The sequence below is a fragment of the Meriones unguiculatus genome, chromosome 18 (assembly GCF_030254825.1).
Source record: "Meriones unguiculatus strain TT.TT164.6M chromosome 18, Bangor_MerUng_6.1, whole genome shotgun sequence".
Classification (NCBI taxonomy): Eukaryota; Metazoa; Chordata; class Mammalia; order Rodentia; family Muridae; genus Meriones; species Meriones unguiculatus.
Window position 1 is genome coordinate 74,145,013 of NC_083365.1, and position 13,832 is coordinate 74,158,844.

General features: G+C 41.8%; 2 protein-coding genes across 12 annotated transcripts in view; one reads left to right on the forward strand and one right to left on the reverse strand.

Annotated features, from left to right (window-relative positions):
- Zranb3 (zinc finger RANBP2-type containing 3) overlaps window positions 1–6,462 on the reverse strand; it is a 133,386-nt gene extending 126,924 nt beyond the window's left edge. For 2 of the 5 annotated variants that reach the window (XM_060371885.1, XM_060371883.1), the window contains exon 1: window positions 5,722–6,459. The gene's annotated coding sequence lies outside the window, so the exon portion shown is untranslated. Of the gene's footprint in view, window positions 1–5,065; window positions 5,328–5,721 lie in introns of those variants that run through there. The other 3 variants (XR_009587461.1, XM_060371886.1, XM_060371884.1) reach the window with 3 other exon arrangements.
- A 320-nt stretch (window positions 6,463–6,782) lies between these two features.
- Window positions 6,783–13,832, forward strand: part of R3hdm1 (R3H domain containing 1) — a 131,361-nt gene continuing 124,311 nt past the window's right edge. For 4 of the 7 annotated variants that reach the window (XM_060371891.1, XM_060371889.1, XM_060371892.1 and 1 more), the window contains exon 1: window positions 6,788–6,960. The gene's annotated coding sequence lies outside the window, so the exon portion shown is untranslated. Of the gene's footprint in view, window positions 6,961–13,832 lie in introns of all 7 variants that reach the window. The other 3 variants (XM_060371887.1, XM_060371893.1, XM_060371888.1) reach the window with 3 other exon arrangements.

Sequence of the window (13,832 nt, forward strand, 5' to 3'; positions counted from 1 at the left end):
ACTTATGACAAGGCTTCCTAAGCTGCCATATCAAATATCAATTACTGTAAAAGCAAAGACACCTTTCATTCCATAGGAAACTGTTTTCAGAATAATGATAAAACAATTCCCATTTATTGGAAGGCAGCTCAATGAAAAAAAAAAAAAAGGAATAAAAATTTAAAAAAGGTCATGATTGCTCCTAGGTATGGTGGAGGAGAAAGTTTATTATAGACGTGGGAGAGCACAGCTAGAGGCAGGCACATATGGGAGCGGTCATGACCCGAGCCATGTAGGCAGAGGGGGAGAGAGGGAAACTAGAAGCAGCAGAACCAAAATGTCTGGATTATACAGGGAGGCACAGCACAGCCGGCTGGGCTGGAGAGTTCCGGGTAGGGGCAGAATATGCTAGCAGCACACTGTAATAGGTAGAAACTGAGGGATGCTGGGAGAGCCCAGCCAGGTCTGCTTGATTTATTAAGCATGCAGCTCAGCCTTTTGTTCCAGGTTTGAAACTCAGCAGCAGCTACGCTCACCAACATACCACCAATGCCACACCAATCCCCACTTATTGGATAATCCCTTCCACAGAGGCACTATGCTAAGAAATTTTATAAAATCTTCTGTAATTTTCAAAGCAACTAACAAAGCATATGGTTTACATTTATTTAAGCTGTTGTCTATGTCCTTGAGAGCACTGCAGCAGCTGTGTAGAGATCAGACAACTTGGGAGCCAACTGTCTTTCCACCTGGGCCTAATCCCAGGTCCTCAGCCTTGGCAAGTGCCTTTATCCATTATGCCATGTCACTGGCCCACGAAACACTGTTATCTGTGTTAAGTTTCAAACCCTGGACAAAGGAGGTGCCCACGTAACATGTCAAAGTGGACCAGGCCTCCAGGTTGTCCCAGCATCCCTCAGTCCCTACTTGTTATAGAGTAGGGCTGGCACACCCCGCCCTCTACCCTGAACTCTCTAGCCCTGGGGCTGAGCTGCCCTTCCCCCACAGGCTCTTCCCTGTATAATCCAGATATTTTGGCTATCTGCCCTTTTGTCCCTTTGCCCTCTTGGCTACTGTACCTGGTTCCCCTCTCTCTCCTCTCTCCACACTGACCTAGCTCAGCCTGGCCACGCACACTCCGGACTCTCCTAGATGCTCTTACCTCTGCCCTTTTATCTATAATACACTTTCTCCTCCACCATACCTAGGAACAGACGTACTCCTTTTTATTTTTTTGGTTTTTATTTGATCTGCATGTTAAAATTGAGATTCTGAGCTAGTAAATAATTTCCACTGACTGGTGATGGCATTGAGTCTAAGACTCAGACTGGAGTAATAAAAAGTCTGAACTTTTCCACTCTACAAACTGCTTTCAAATCACCCAGTTGACAATATTTAAGGAGTGCCTGTAATCCCAGAACTCCAGAGGTAGAGGCAGGAAGACAGAGCTTAAGGTCAGCTTCAGCTACATTGAGAGTTCAAGGCTGTCCTGAGCTAATTGAAGCTTGTCTAAAAACAAAAATAAGACCAAATGCTGGTTCAGTGATAAAAAGCAGGAATCCTTGGGTTAAAATTCCTAGCACCTTACAAAATAATACCAATTTTCTTTTTTCTACCAAAGAATAATATAGACAAGTATAAAATATAAATAACATGATACTTTTTTGTATGATAGAGTAGGTAAACTACTTTCAGCATCACAGATAAACACTACAAAAGAAATGACTGTTAGCTTTAAACATTAAAGGAGTTCAAACTCATTTCATGGAAAAACAGCATTTAAAAGTTAAAAAAGATATTTTTAATTGGGAGTAAATATTCCTAAATATTTAACAATCTGAAAAAAATCTGAAGTATTCCTTCTTCTTCTTTTTTTTTTTTTTTCTGTTTTTTTGAGATAGAGTTTCTCTGTATAGCCTTGGGTATCCTGGAACTTACTCTGTAGACCAGGCTGGCCTTGAACTCAAGAGATCGGCCTGCCTCTGCCTCCTGAGTCCTGGGATTATAGGTGTGTACAACCATGCCCAGCCTAAAGTATTTCTTTAAAATTATTATCATGCTGGAACAGCAACAGGCTACTCAAAAGAAACTAGACATCAGTGGACAATAGACATATAAAACCTGTTCAGCACCAGTGGGATACAAATAGATACAAATTACATTAATGAGTCATCAGACTGGAAAGAGAAAAAGAGATGGGCAATGGAGGGGCAGAGGACATGGTTCAGTGGGTAACATGTTTGCTGTGTAAGACTAAGGACCTGAATTCAGACCTCATGGGACCCATATAAAATCACACAGTAACCTAAGAACTGCAGTGGGAGGGGGAGGGGCCAAAGACAACAGGGTCCTGGCAGCTCTCAAGGCAGCCAGGCTAACTGATATGGTTTGGAAAGTTTAGGTTCGAGGAGAGACACTGCCTCAGAAAGTCTGGTGGAAAAGAGATGGCAGACATCCCCGGAAAACTCTGGTCTCCACATGCACTCACACAGGGAGTGCAGCTGCACACCACACATAAGCAAGTCACACACAAGCGGGAGACCGGCTCTCCCAAGGTGCTCTACCCAAGAGCAGGACGCTCCCGGGAGAACAAGTTAGGAGTTCCAGAGGCTCTGTGGCTAAACCTACTTTTAAGAAGTTAAGTGGGCAGATGACTCAGCGAGTAGGAGCTCTGGCTGCCCCACACCCTGAGCTTGCTCTCTAGCCCCACACACAGAAGGAGAGAACTGGCTAGCACTCTCTAGCCCCACACACAGGAGAGAACTGGCTGGCACTCTCTAGCCTCCACACACAGAAGGAGAGAACTGGCTGGCGCTCTCTAGCCTCCACACACAGAAGGAGAGAACTGGCTGGCGCTCTCTAGCCCCACATACAGAAGGAGAGAACTGGCTGGCACTCTCTAGCCTCCACACATAGTCCACAGTGGCTAGACACACACAGAGCCAAAAAATGTGCATTCCCATATTTGCTGCAGCACTCGCCACAAAAACCAAGAGGGGAAAGCAGACTGTCTACAAACAGATAAATTCATTTATAAAATGTGGTATGTAAGTAGTCCTCCCTGAAAAGGAATTCCTACCACATCCTTCGTGAATGAACTCTGAAGATATTAGGTTAAATAAGCTAGCCAAAAAAAAAAAAAAAAAAAAAAAAGGTCAAATGCTGCAGGATCCTCTTACTGTATATGACATATAAAATAACCTCTTAAAAACAGAAAGCACAATGGATTTGCAAGGGGTCAGTGAAGAGTGAAAACAGAATTTTAGTTGTATAAGACAGAAACATTTTACAGGCGTATTGTAACAAGTGGTTAATACACTGTAATATCCACACTTAAGAATGCTTAAGATGGTAGATTTTGTTATATGCTTTCCCTATGGTAACAAAAACAATTACGACACATTAGCATGGAGCAGGTTATACTTGAGCTCCATCATGGAATACAGGTAGCATAAAAAATGACAGTAATATTGTCATAGTTAACCCTCTGAGCTTTAAATAAAGCAGCAGCACACCATTAAAACAGGTCTTTCTGCAAAGCTGCTGGAGCAATGGTCAGCAGTTAAGAGCACTGGCTGCTTTTGCAGAGAGCCCAGGTTAGACACCTACACAGTGGCTCACAACTATGTGGAACTTCAGTTTCAGAAGATCCGATGTCTTTTTACACGCATGTACATGGCGCACATACATGCATGTACTCACACATTCAAAATGAATACAGCTTTCAGAAAAGAAAACAAGAGGCTGGAGAGCTGGCTCAGTGGTTAAGAGCACTGTCTGCTCTTCCAAAGGACTCGGGTTCAATTCCCAGCACCCACATGGCAGCTCACAACTGTCTGTAACCTCAATTCCAAGGGATCTGACACCTTCATATGCACATAAATTATTAAAAAAAAAAAAACTAAACAAAAAGTAATGCCTTTTGGCTGCGCTTAGTGGTGATTGCCTTTAATCCCTGCATTCTAGTGGCAGAGGAAGGCAGAATTCTATGAGATTTATAAAGATTTGAGATGCAATGGTTTAGGGTTGAAAGAAAAAAAAAAATCAAACAGACCCAGATATGTATCTCAGCTCTGAACTGTCTTGACTAAAGAGATCAGACTTTAAAGTTTGACTATACTTGCTAGGCTACAATTTCTTCAAATATGGAGCAATACTAAGGCTGAGAAGGTAACAGTGATAGAGCATATATCCAGCAAATGCAAGGCACTCAGTTTTTCTCCAGCATTCTAAAACTAAAACAGATGTGGGACAGGAAATACACTCAACACACTTAGTCCATTTTTGGCTCAGATAAGATAATCAGCAATATGATTGTCATTATCACTACATATTGACTTGATTTACTCTGGAAGAGTTTATGAAAAAAAAAACACCTAAGCATTTATAAATCATAATGCTAAATTATCACTGGAAATTCTAACTGCAGGATAGAGATGATGCCACTCAATGCTGCCTTCTACTTAATATGCATATAGTGCAGGAGGTAATGAGTTCATTTGCATACACACACATATACACACACACGTGCAAGTATTACATTGAAAAGCAAAGACAATCTTTTTTCTTTAAAACCAAAACAAACAAAAAATAAGACTGCTTTGTCTGTCTGTAAGTGACAGACACATTTCTGTATCTGGGATTGCACTAGTTAGGTCTTTCATTCACATGGAGAATAAACACCTCTTATTAGTTCTGGACACAGACTTAATACAATAAACTTCAATAAAAATAACAGAAATAGCCTGGTGTGGTGGTGCACGCCTTTAATCCCAGAGCTGGAAGCCAGAGTCAGGAGGATCTCTGTGAGTTCTAGGCCAGCCTGGTCTACAAAGAAAGTCCAGGACAGCAAGGGCTCTGTTACACAGAGAAACCCTGTCTCGAAAACCCAAAAATAAACAAATAAATAAAATATAGAAAAAGGTGGTTTTTAAATCTAAAGGTAGAAAGCAAAGAGAAAACCAAATAAACATACAAAACATGACTATGAAGATACTAAATTTAGGGAGCTATTAAAAGACCCAGTAATATATATGGGTTTTATTTAATCTTTCTCTTCGTTACTCCTTTTAAACAAAAAACTTACCTTTCTGTGCACTGTTCAACCCTTTTAGCCTGGTATACTCACTAAATAACTTACAAAAAAAGTTATGAGACGAAGTCTCTGTAAAAATTATGGAAGAGATTTTGCCAGGCATCAGTCTTGGGGTGATCAGTCTGGCATTTCTCGTTCGATAAGTTTACTAGCCTGAATTCTGAAGTCTTTTTGTCATTGGAGTATTACAGTATCACCAGATCGCCAGTTAATATGATTGGATTACTCAAAGAGTAAAAGGCAACAGGACCATTCCACTAGCTAACAATCCTGAATTTTCTTCTCCTTCAAAGGCAACTTCGGGAGAGTGTCTGTATAAATGGAGTTTTTAGCTCCCCGAACTTCCAAGTCCTTCCAGCCAAACTGAGGACACGTGCAGTGAGTGGCAAAAGGCAAGTTTAAAGAACCCTCTACAAACTCAAGGAGATGCAGTCTACTAGTGAGTGCGTGTGTGTGTGTGGGGGGGCCCTGATAATAAATACTGGGTCCGCTGAACTAAAAAGTAGGGTAGAAAATTATTTAGGGGCTAGGGATTTACACCCATGCCATTTCACTTCTCAATTTTTTCTTCTTTTTTGGGGGTGGGGGTGGGGTGCGGTGGTATTTTAGACAAGGTCAACTGTAGTTACAAGTGTTCTAAAACTCACTGTGCAGCCCAGGCTGTGAACTCGCTGCGCGACCTTTCGTCTTCCTGTTGTTACAGACACGAGCCTCCACGCCCGACTCTTACCTACTCTTTTCTTAAAGCGCAATTAAAGTACATTCAACTTTCCCTCTCTTGCCCTACACAGCACTTCCAGACCGCCAAAACTGGTGTACTAGCTTTGGAATCTCCAACTCCCGCCAAGCCTTTTGCAAGTGTCTTCAGCTAAGAGGAAGTGACGCTAAAGGGATGGCCTGAAAGTGGGAGAGTACAAATAGGAGCACTCTAAAATCCTGCGGTGTCCGGAGGAATCCCCTGACCCTTCTTTTTTAAAGTCCTCCTTCACTGTGGCGAAAAGACTTGAATAAAACCTTACGACCTCATTCTCAACTCCAGATTATTCAAAACTTTCTTCTTACTCATGTGGACAAGGATACACAGTAACCTCTCGAGAACTACAATTCCCATGAATTGTCACAGGAAGCAAACGGAGGAAACTGTTATAGGGTTCGCAATGCATCTTGGGGATTGTAGTTCCATAACCCAAAGACCTGCCCTCCACCACTAAGACTGGAGAAACCAGGTGTTCAGCTTAGAACCCGTTACCGCTAAGGGGCGGAGCCAAATCCTTAAAGCCTTTCTCACATCTCCCCACATGAAGGACAAAATTCTCCCTTCGTATTTGAAGCCTCTACAAACATTCCCTGAAGAAATATAATTGTCTTCCATATCTCCAGTGACTAAAATCTCCCGGAACTCGCCCACCTCACGTTCTTACTCGTGGGAAAAGGTGGCTCTTTCACAAGTGGGCAAAATGGCTGTCCTCCTTGCTTCATCATTGGGTATCTTGTGCGTCCTTCAAGGGCTGTCATTCGTTAGGGATTGGTTCTTTCTCTTTTGGAGGTGGAGCTAGACTTAGCCCCGTTCCCCAGCGGCCCCGCAGTGATAATGGGGTGGAGCGAAAGTGGTTTCTCAAGCTCTGATTGGACGAGACTTATGCCACTCAGCATTAATCTAGCGTATGAGGAAGCCGGCTTGCCGTCAACGCGACGGAGAGGCGGGGCCAGTGCGTGGTGGGAAGGGGCGGGATCCTGCCGCCGCGGCTGCCGCTGGAGCCGGTGTCCGGGCTGGTGATGGGGTTAATTCCCTTCCGTGAGACTCTTCCTTGCAACCAGCTGGCCCCGCCGTCGCCCCGCCGCGCCGCGCTCCCGCCACCTCCTCCTGCTCCTTCTCAGTAACGCGGGTAAGAGATGCCGTCCCCTCCCCCGCGGCGCCCCGGGAATAACGCGCCCGCTCCCCTCCCCCGCCCGCCGACCGGTAGCGCTAACGGAGCGGGAGAGTGAGGCAGCCGGGGAGCCGAGCGCTCGGGAGACGGCGGCCCTCCGCGGTCGCCCGCGGGCCGGGGCTTCTGGGGCGAGCCCGCCGGCCGCCCCCAGCGCGCAGAGCCCGCCGCCTCGCCGGGGGCCATGTGCAGCGCCCGCCCCTTGAGGCCTAGCGGGGGAGCTGGGGACAGGTTCCCCGGGCGTCCCTGCTGCAGCTGCTGCTCCGCGAACCCTGGAGATCCGGGGAGGACCGACGGGAAAAGCAGCCCCAGCCAGGCCGGCCTGGACCAGGGCCATTCGCGGATGCCCAGGCTGCTCGCCCCGCTCCGGGGAATTGTCAGACACCAAAGGGGAAACAGCGCGTCGTGCCTGCACTGCTAGGAAAAACAGAGCGGGGAAATGAGCAAGAAAGTTGAATGACTGTCAGAGCCTTGGTTGCTAAGGTCCTACAGGGATGTCACTATGTTAGTCCCCCTTCTTTCTTTCCATCCCCGTGTATTAGAAGTTTTCTTTCTTTCTTTTTGTGGATATTCTGTGTAAGAGATTGTCACTGTTGTTTGGACATGCTTTTATAGAGAAACTGAATTGGGTCTGGCGGTTGTAACTCCTGTGAATTGGGTAACCCTCCTGAGAGAGCAAGTCTCCTAAACTAGTTAGAGGTGGAGGTGTCTTCCAAAACAGAAAGGCTTGCTAAATGATAAGTTGCATTTCTAAAGAAGAAAAAAAGGATTTCTAGCATCAATGAATATGCACAAACATTAATATCCCACTCCTAAGGTTATGTTTCCCTGGGTGAATTTAAAGAACCGCCTCCCCTTTATTATTATTTTTTATTTTTTTCGAGAGAAGGTTTCTATGTAGCTCTCTGGCTGTCCTGAAACTCACCATGTAGAAAAGGCTGGCCTCAAGCTCACAGCTCTCCGCCTGCTTCTGCTTTCCTGAGTGCTGGGATTAAAGGCTTGTGCCACCATGCCTGGCTAGCAAGTGTCATTCATTGATTTGATTTCAAGAGCATTGAGTCATAAGAAGGTGTTTAAAGTCAAACTGGAAGTCCCTTTCTTATAGTACTTGAATTAGGATGGTTCATGTAGCCTACACATTTAACTGAACAAAGATCATTCTCTTAAAATTTTGCATCTTTAGCTATAGGTTAGGTATTTTTCTTATAATTGCATCAGATTTTGATAGTTCACCCATCTTTTCAAGTTCCACTCTGCTTTTTGGCCTAGAGAATATGACTTTAATGGATCCTGTAATCTGTAGTAGTCATGGCTGCAGACCACCTCAGTTCTAAGATTTTCTAGTTTCTAGAGTAAACATTGGTTCTGAAAAAACAATCTGTGCTTTGACTGATAGACTAGTCAGGGTCAGAGAAGTCTGTAAGCACCTTAGGGATCTGCCATGTTCTCAAAGTAATACAAATAGATAAAGTAGATACAGAAGTAAAATAGATCCATTCATTTGGACCAAGAAGGAAGCTGGTTATGTGTTACTAATTTTTTTAATGTAGTGCATAGCTTTGTAACATAGCTTTCCTCAGCTCCTCCATAAAGTTCCCATAGCATACGTTCTGTAGCATATTTCCCAAAACTTGATAATTAATTCGTAGTTTATGCAATGATATTTTTACGTCTCGAATTCTTTGCACAGAAAGACTGATGCAAATACAGGAGAGTCCATTCCTTTCCTGGTTGTGTGAATTGATTTTTTTATGAGGTTCAGTTAGAATTCCTCATCTGTATAATGGGGAGGATAATGTTTAATCTATGGAATTGTGAGTAGAACACGTAAAGCTGGTAGGATTGTGTTGAACACATGTAGCCATAAGGTTTCCGTGCCCACCTTTGCCCTGACTAATGACACAGATGCCTTTATTTTCATTAAAAGCCTTGGCTGGGCAGTTTCTCAGCTACCCTAACCAGCCTGTACTGGCCTGGCCTACACTCTGCCAGCTGGCCTGTGGCCTGCCTTCTTAGTTCCATCCTGGCCCCCGCTTCTTCATCCCAGTGGAGACTCCCTCTCTTTTCTGATCCCACCTGCTACTCTCTTCATTGGGCTTGGAAGTCCCACCTTCTTCTCCTGCCCAGCTATTGGCCATTCAGTTCTTTATTTAACCAATCAGGAGGTAATGGAGAACAGTTTAAAATACTGAGGCAGGAGATCCTTCATAATAATGACAGTTTCAAAATCCAACCTGTAATCAGATCTCTGCACAAAAATCTACATTTGAATACACAGTGCTGCACAAAGACATCACTCCACCACACACGTTTTGTTACATTAAATATTTTGCTTTGTTATTTTCATATTTAGAGAGCGAATTTGTTGCTCATATGTACAGGGTATTGTTGCAACCTCAATATCTCTTGTGCTGTTGAGTATTGTAGGAGTATTAATAGCATACAGTGGCTTAAAACAATAGCTTATAGCCATTTTGTTTGTTTTATTACATTTACTTTTGAGGGGTGCAGCTCAGAAGTGCCATAGCACATTTTGGGAGTTTAGAAGATAGTGGCACAATTTGTAGAAGTTCTCTTGTTCTATCATGTTGGTTTCAAGAATTGAACTCAGGTGGTCAGATTTGAAGGCCCAGTGCCTTTATACACTAAGCCATCTTGCTGGTCTCTAGCCCCCCCCCCCTTTTTTTTTTGTAGCAGAAGGTACATGGGAAATTGATCATTGGGTGCCAAAGATAATTTTGTCTTAATCAAGATTTTTTCCTTTTGTTTAAAATATCTGTATTTGGAATATATTTCGAATAGATTACCCATAATACAAAGTTACTTTGTGTTGTAGTAGCAGACTGTTATAATAGCTTCCTACTTTACTTTGTTAATATGTCTCAAGATATAGTTACAGTTACCATCCAAGTCCTTCTACAACTAGAGAAGGCAAGTGACTCTGATACAAAGTTAAGATTGAGAAGGTTATTTGAATTTATGTGACCGTATCAGACTGTTGCTTGTGTTCTTTAGGTTTTTTGGTTTATTTTTGGTTTGTTTTGGGGTTTGTTTTGTTTTTTTCTGTCAGTGCTGGGGATTGAATGTTCACCTCATAGATGCTAGCAAGTGCTCTACCAATAAGTTAAGTACTTGCCTTTTAGTTTCAACCCTATTGTTCAGCAGTCCTTGAATGTTTCTTTTCTTTTAAATAAATGTTTCTCTCTGTTTTTCACACATAAAGGTGTCCTTGGAGTTTGTGCAGTTGAGCCAATTAAGATTAGCGTGCAAACAGTTGTGTAATGAAGTGTTGCTGACAGTGATAGCCAAGGTTGACAGCACCTGAACATGGCACTAAGTTGCTGAGGCCACCGCACTGGGTGCTTCTCTAAGGGACTTGTCAAGTAGCAAAAGAGATTTTTTTTTTTTGAACTAGTGTTTTTAAAATATCCGGTTATAACCATTTGGGTTCATATTAAGCTCTAATCCTTAGAAGTAAGGAAGTGTAGAAAGAGTTGATGAAGTTGTGTTTGAAGTGTTATATAAATCATGCTAAAGACTAAGGACTGTAATACACTTTTCCTACTTCCTATTAACGCTTTCCATGATCTGTTGTAAAAATACCCAGCAGTCATATATCATAGGGGTGTGATTACAAGTAAAAATGAGATTTTCAGATTGTTCTTGTTACAAAACTTCAGAACCAGTGCTCAGTTTCTGTAGTTACTCTTGCCTATAGGAAGAGCAGTGAACAGCTTTAAATAGCTCAACTGACATGGCACATGATAAAAAAGGAAATGGGTCTTTTTTTTCCCTATATAGTGTTAAACTTAAAAATAGTAAATTGCCTCGGAGCTCACTATAATCTTTATTAGTAATACATCAAATAATATAAATAAAATTTCTAACAAGTTAACTTTGGTCCTCATATAAGGACCTAATTAAACAAAGTAAGTTAAGCAAATTGCTTGTATCTGATGTTAGCCTACATATGAATATGTATAATCTTCAAAATGTAGTTTAATTAGTCACTGATGGACAAGTGAAATAGGATATAAATCATGGCTCAAAGCTAGTTCTCTGCCTGAATTTCCCAGCAGTTTGATTTTTTTCCAGGTTTTTGCTGCTTATCTGTTTTTAGTCTTCACACATATATTAAATTGAACATTTTATTTAAGTTTTCTTTTGTTCTTTGATTTGTTAGTTGGTAGGTTTGTACCTTTTGTTCTTTATTTTGCTTTTTCAAAATAGGGTTTCTCTGTGTAGCCCAGGCTGTCCTGGAATTTGCTATGTAGACCAGGCTGGCCTTGAACTCAGGGTGCTCGGATTAAAAGCATGTGCCACCTTGCTGGGCAGTTTGTACTTTCTTGCTGTCAGTCTCTGTGTCTCTCTTCCTCTCTCTCTCAACAGGGTTTCTCTGTGTAGGCTGTTCAGGACTCAGAAAGGGTATTGGATCATCTGGAACTGAAGTTATAGACTATTAGGAACTGCTGTTGGGAACCTGGGTTCTCTGAAAAAGCTCTTAACTGCTATGCCATCGTTCCTGTCCCTGTGACTCTCTTTAATTTCTACCTGTAAGCTCACCTCTTTAGGCAACTTGTACATTTTTTGAGCCTCTTATTCCATAAATACTGGAACACTTAGCATTTTTAAATGGTAGCTCTTTGGTCTTCTCCACTTATGCCATCCACAACTTGCTGTTATTTCTTTCCAAAAGAAATTAGAGTAATTATTTGTTTGTATTTCTGACCTTGAGCGGCAGTTATCTGATGTATGATGCAAGGAAAGTTCTGCCATTTGACTTTTGCCAATTTTAGCTGAGTGAGTAACAGATTGAAGCTACCTTTGTAGGCTAGTTGTGCAGTTAAGTTTACAAACCTGTCTTCTACATGAAAGGGCTCCATAACTAGACTAAGGTGTCACCTAGCAATTTGAGGTAGAAGTTTAATCAACTGCAGATTCTTGATGGTTATTAAGGGAAGAGCTAGAATATAAAAAATAAAATGAAAAGTTTTACTATATGCAAAAGCAGTAGCTTAAATGAGTGTTAGAAAGGAGTTTCTATATGACAGTATTGCTGTTTAAAATAAGTAATTGGGTGTTGTTTTCTGGAAATAACCCCAATGTCCCTCACTGAGTAAGTTAAACTGTGACGTATCCATGAAATCTATTGCAGCAATAAAGGGGGCAAGCTGGAGTAGACCTCAAAGAAAACACGATAGTTTAAAAGCCTAAAATCTTAAAAGATTACATCCCGTATGGTTGCATTTATGTATCAATCTTGAAATGAGAAAATTAGGATGATTATGATGGGAAAGAGGAAGCACAATGGTAAGGGGGGGGCGATAAAGCAACTCTATATCTTGATTGTGGTGGTTGATGGTTACATAAACCTATATGTTTAATAAAATTACTCAAAACTACACGCTCCAGTAAGTAAAGTCTTGAGTTGTTTTGTGGTGGGTTTTTTTCTTTCTTTCTTTTCTTTTTTTTTTTTTTTGGTTTGTGGTGGTTGTTTTGAAACAGGGTTTTGCTATGTAGCCCTTGGCTGGCCTGCTTTCACTGTGTATACCAGGCTGGCCTCAACTGAGTGCGGTTTTTTGTTTTTGGTTTTGTTTGGGGATGAGGGTTGAGAAAGGGTCTCTCTGTGTTGCCTTCACTGCCCTGGACTCAGGCTTGTCTCACACTCAGAGCTCCACCTTCCTCTGCCTCCTGAGTGCTGGGGTCAGAGGTGTGCACCGCTGCCACCTGGCTCTGAGCGAGGCTTGAACTCACGCAGACAGTTAGGCAGTGTCTGACCTTTGATAGTAAAGGATGCACCTGTGATGGTATTAGGGGATGCTACATGAATGGTATATTTTAGATTTTGCTATATAATTTATTTTCAATTTCCTGTGAACCTATAGTTATTTAAAAGTTAAAATATATTATAGATATTCTCATAATTTTACAGGGGAAGTATCTTTTTAAATACATATCAACTCTAAGATTTCTTTCATATGTTTTACATAGTTCATTGTATGATTTTTATTGTCATGTTAATGCTATCTGAACATAGTAGAAACTCTAAGAGCAAACAAATCTAGTGTGTTCTGATTTCACATTATATGCATGATAGAAGCATTTACATCAAGCAGGCTCAGCGTGCTCTGTTTTCACATTGTATACATTACATTCTATGACTTGTTTCCCTACGTGCCAGTTCCTTCCTTCCTACCTGCCTTTTCCCTTCCTTTCATTTCATTACAGCTTTTGTTTTCCAGCTCTTCTTTACACGGTCTATAAAGAATCTAGAGTCAGTCATTGACACTACTTTTTGGTTGGTTGCTGAAATGTGATTTTATGAAGAGCTGTTCATTAAATAATAAAATATTTTATTTAACACTTTTGAGATAAGACCCTATCATCAGTCTGCACCTATGTCTATTCAGCTTTTTAAAAATTGTATTTACTAGCCAGGAGTGGTGGTGCACACCTTTAATCCCAGAGGCAGAGGCAGGCTGAATCTCAAGGCCAGCCTGGTCTACAGAGTGAGTTCAAGGACAGCCAGGGCTACACAGAAAAACCATGTTTTTTTTTGGGGGGGGAAGCAAAATATTTATTTACTTTAAAATCTCTGTATGAAAAATAAATAAAAATTTTATGTGTATGTGTTGTACACTTGCATGACTTTTTTTACATCAAGCATATGCAGGAATCTGTGGAGACCAGAAAAGAGAATTTGATCTTGTGGAACGGAAGGTAGTTGTGAGCCAACCTGTAGATGCTGGGAACTGAACCAATGTCCTCTGTAAGAGTAGATGGTGCTCTTAACTGTTGAGCCATCTTTGCAGCACCTCTTTGGTGTGTGTGGA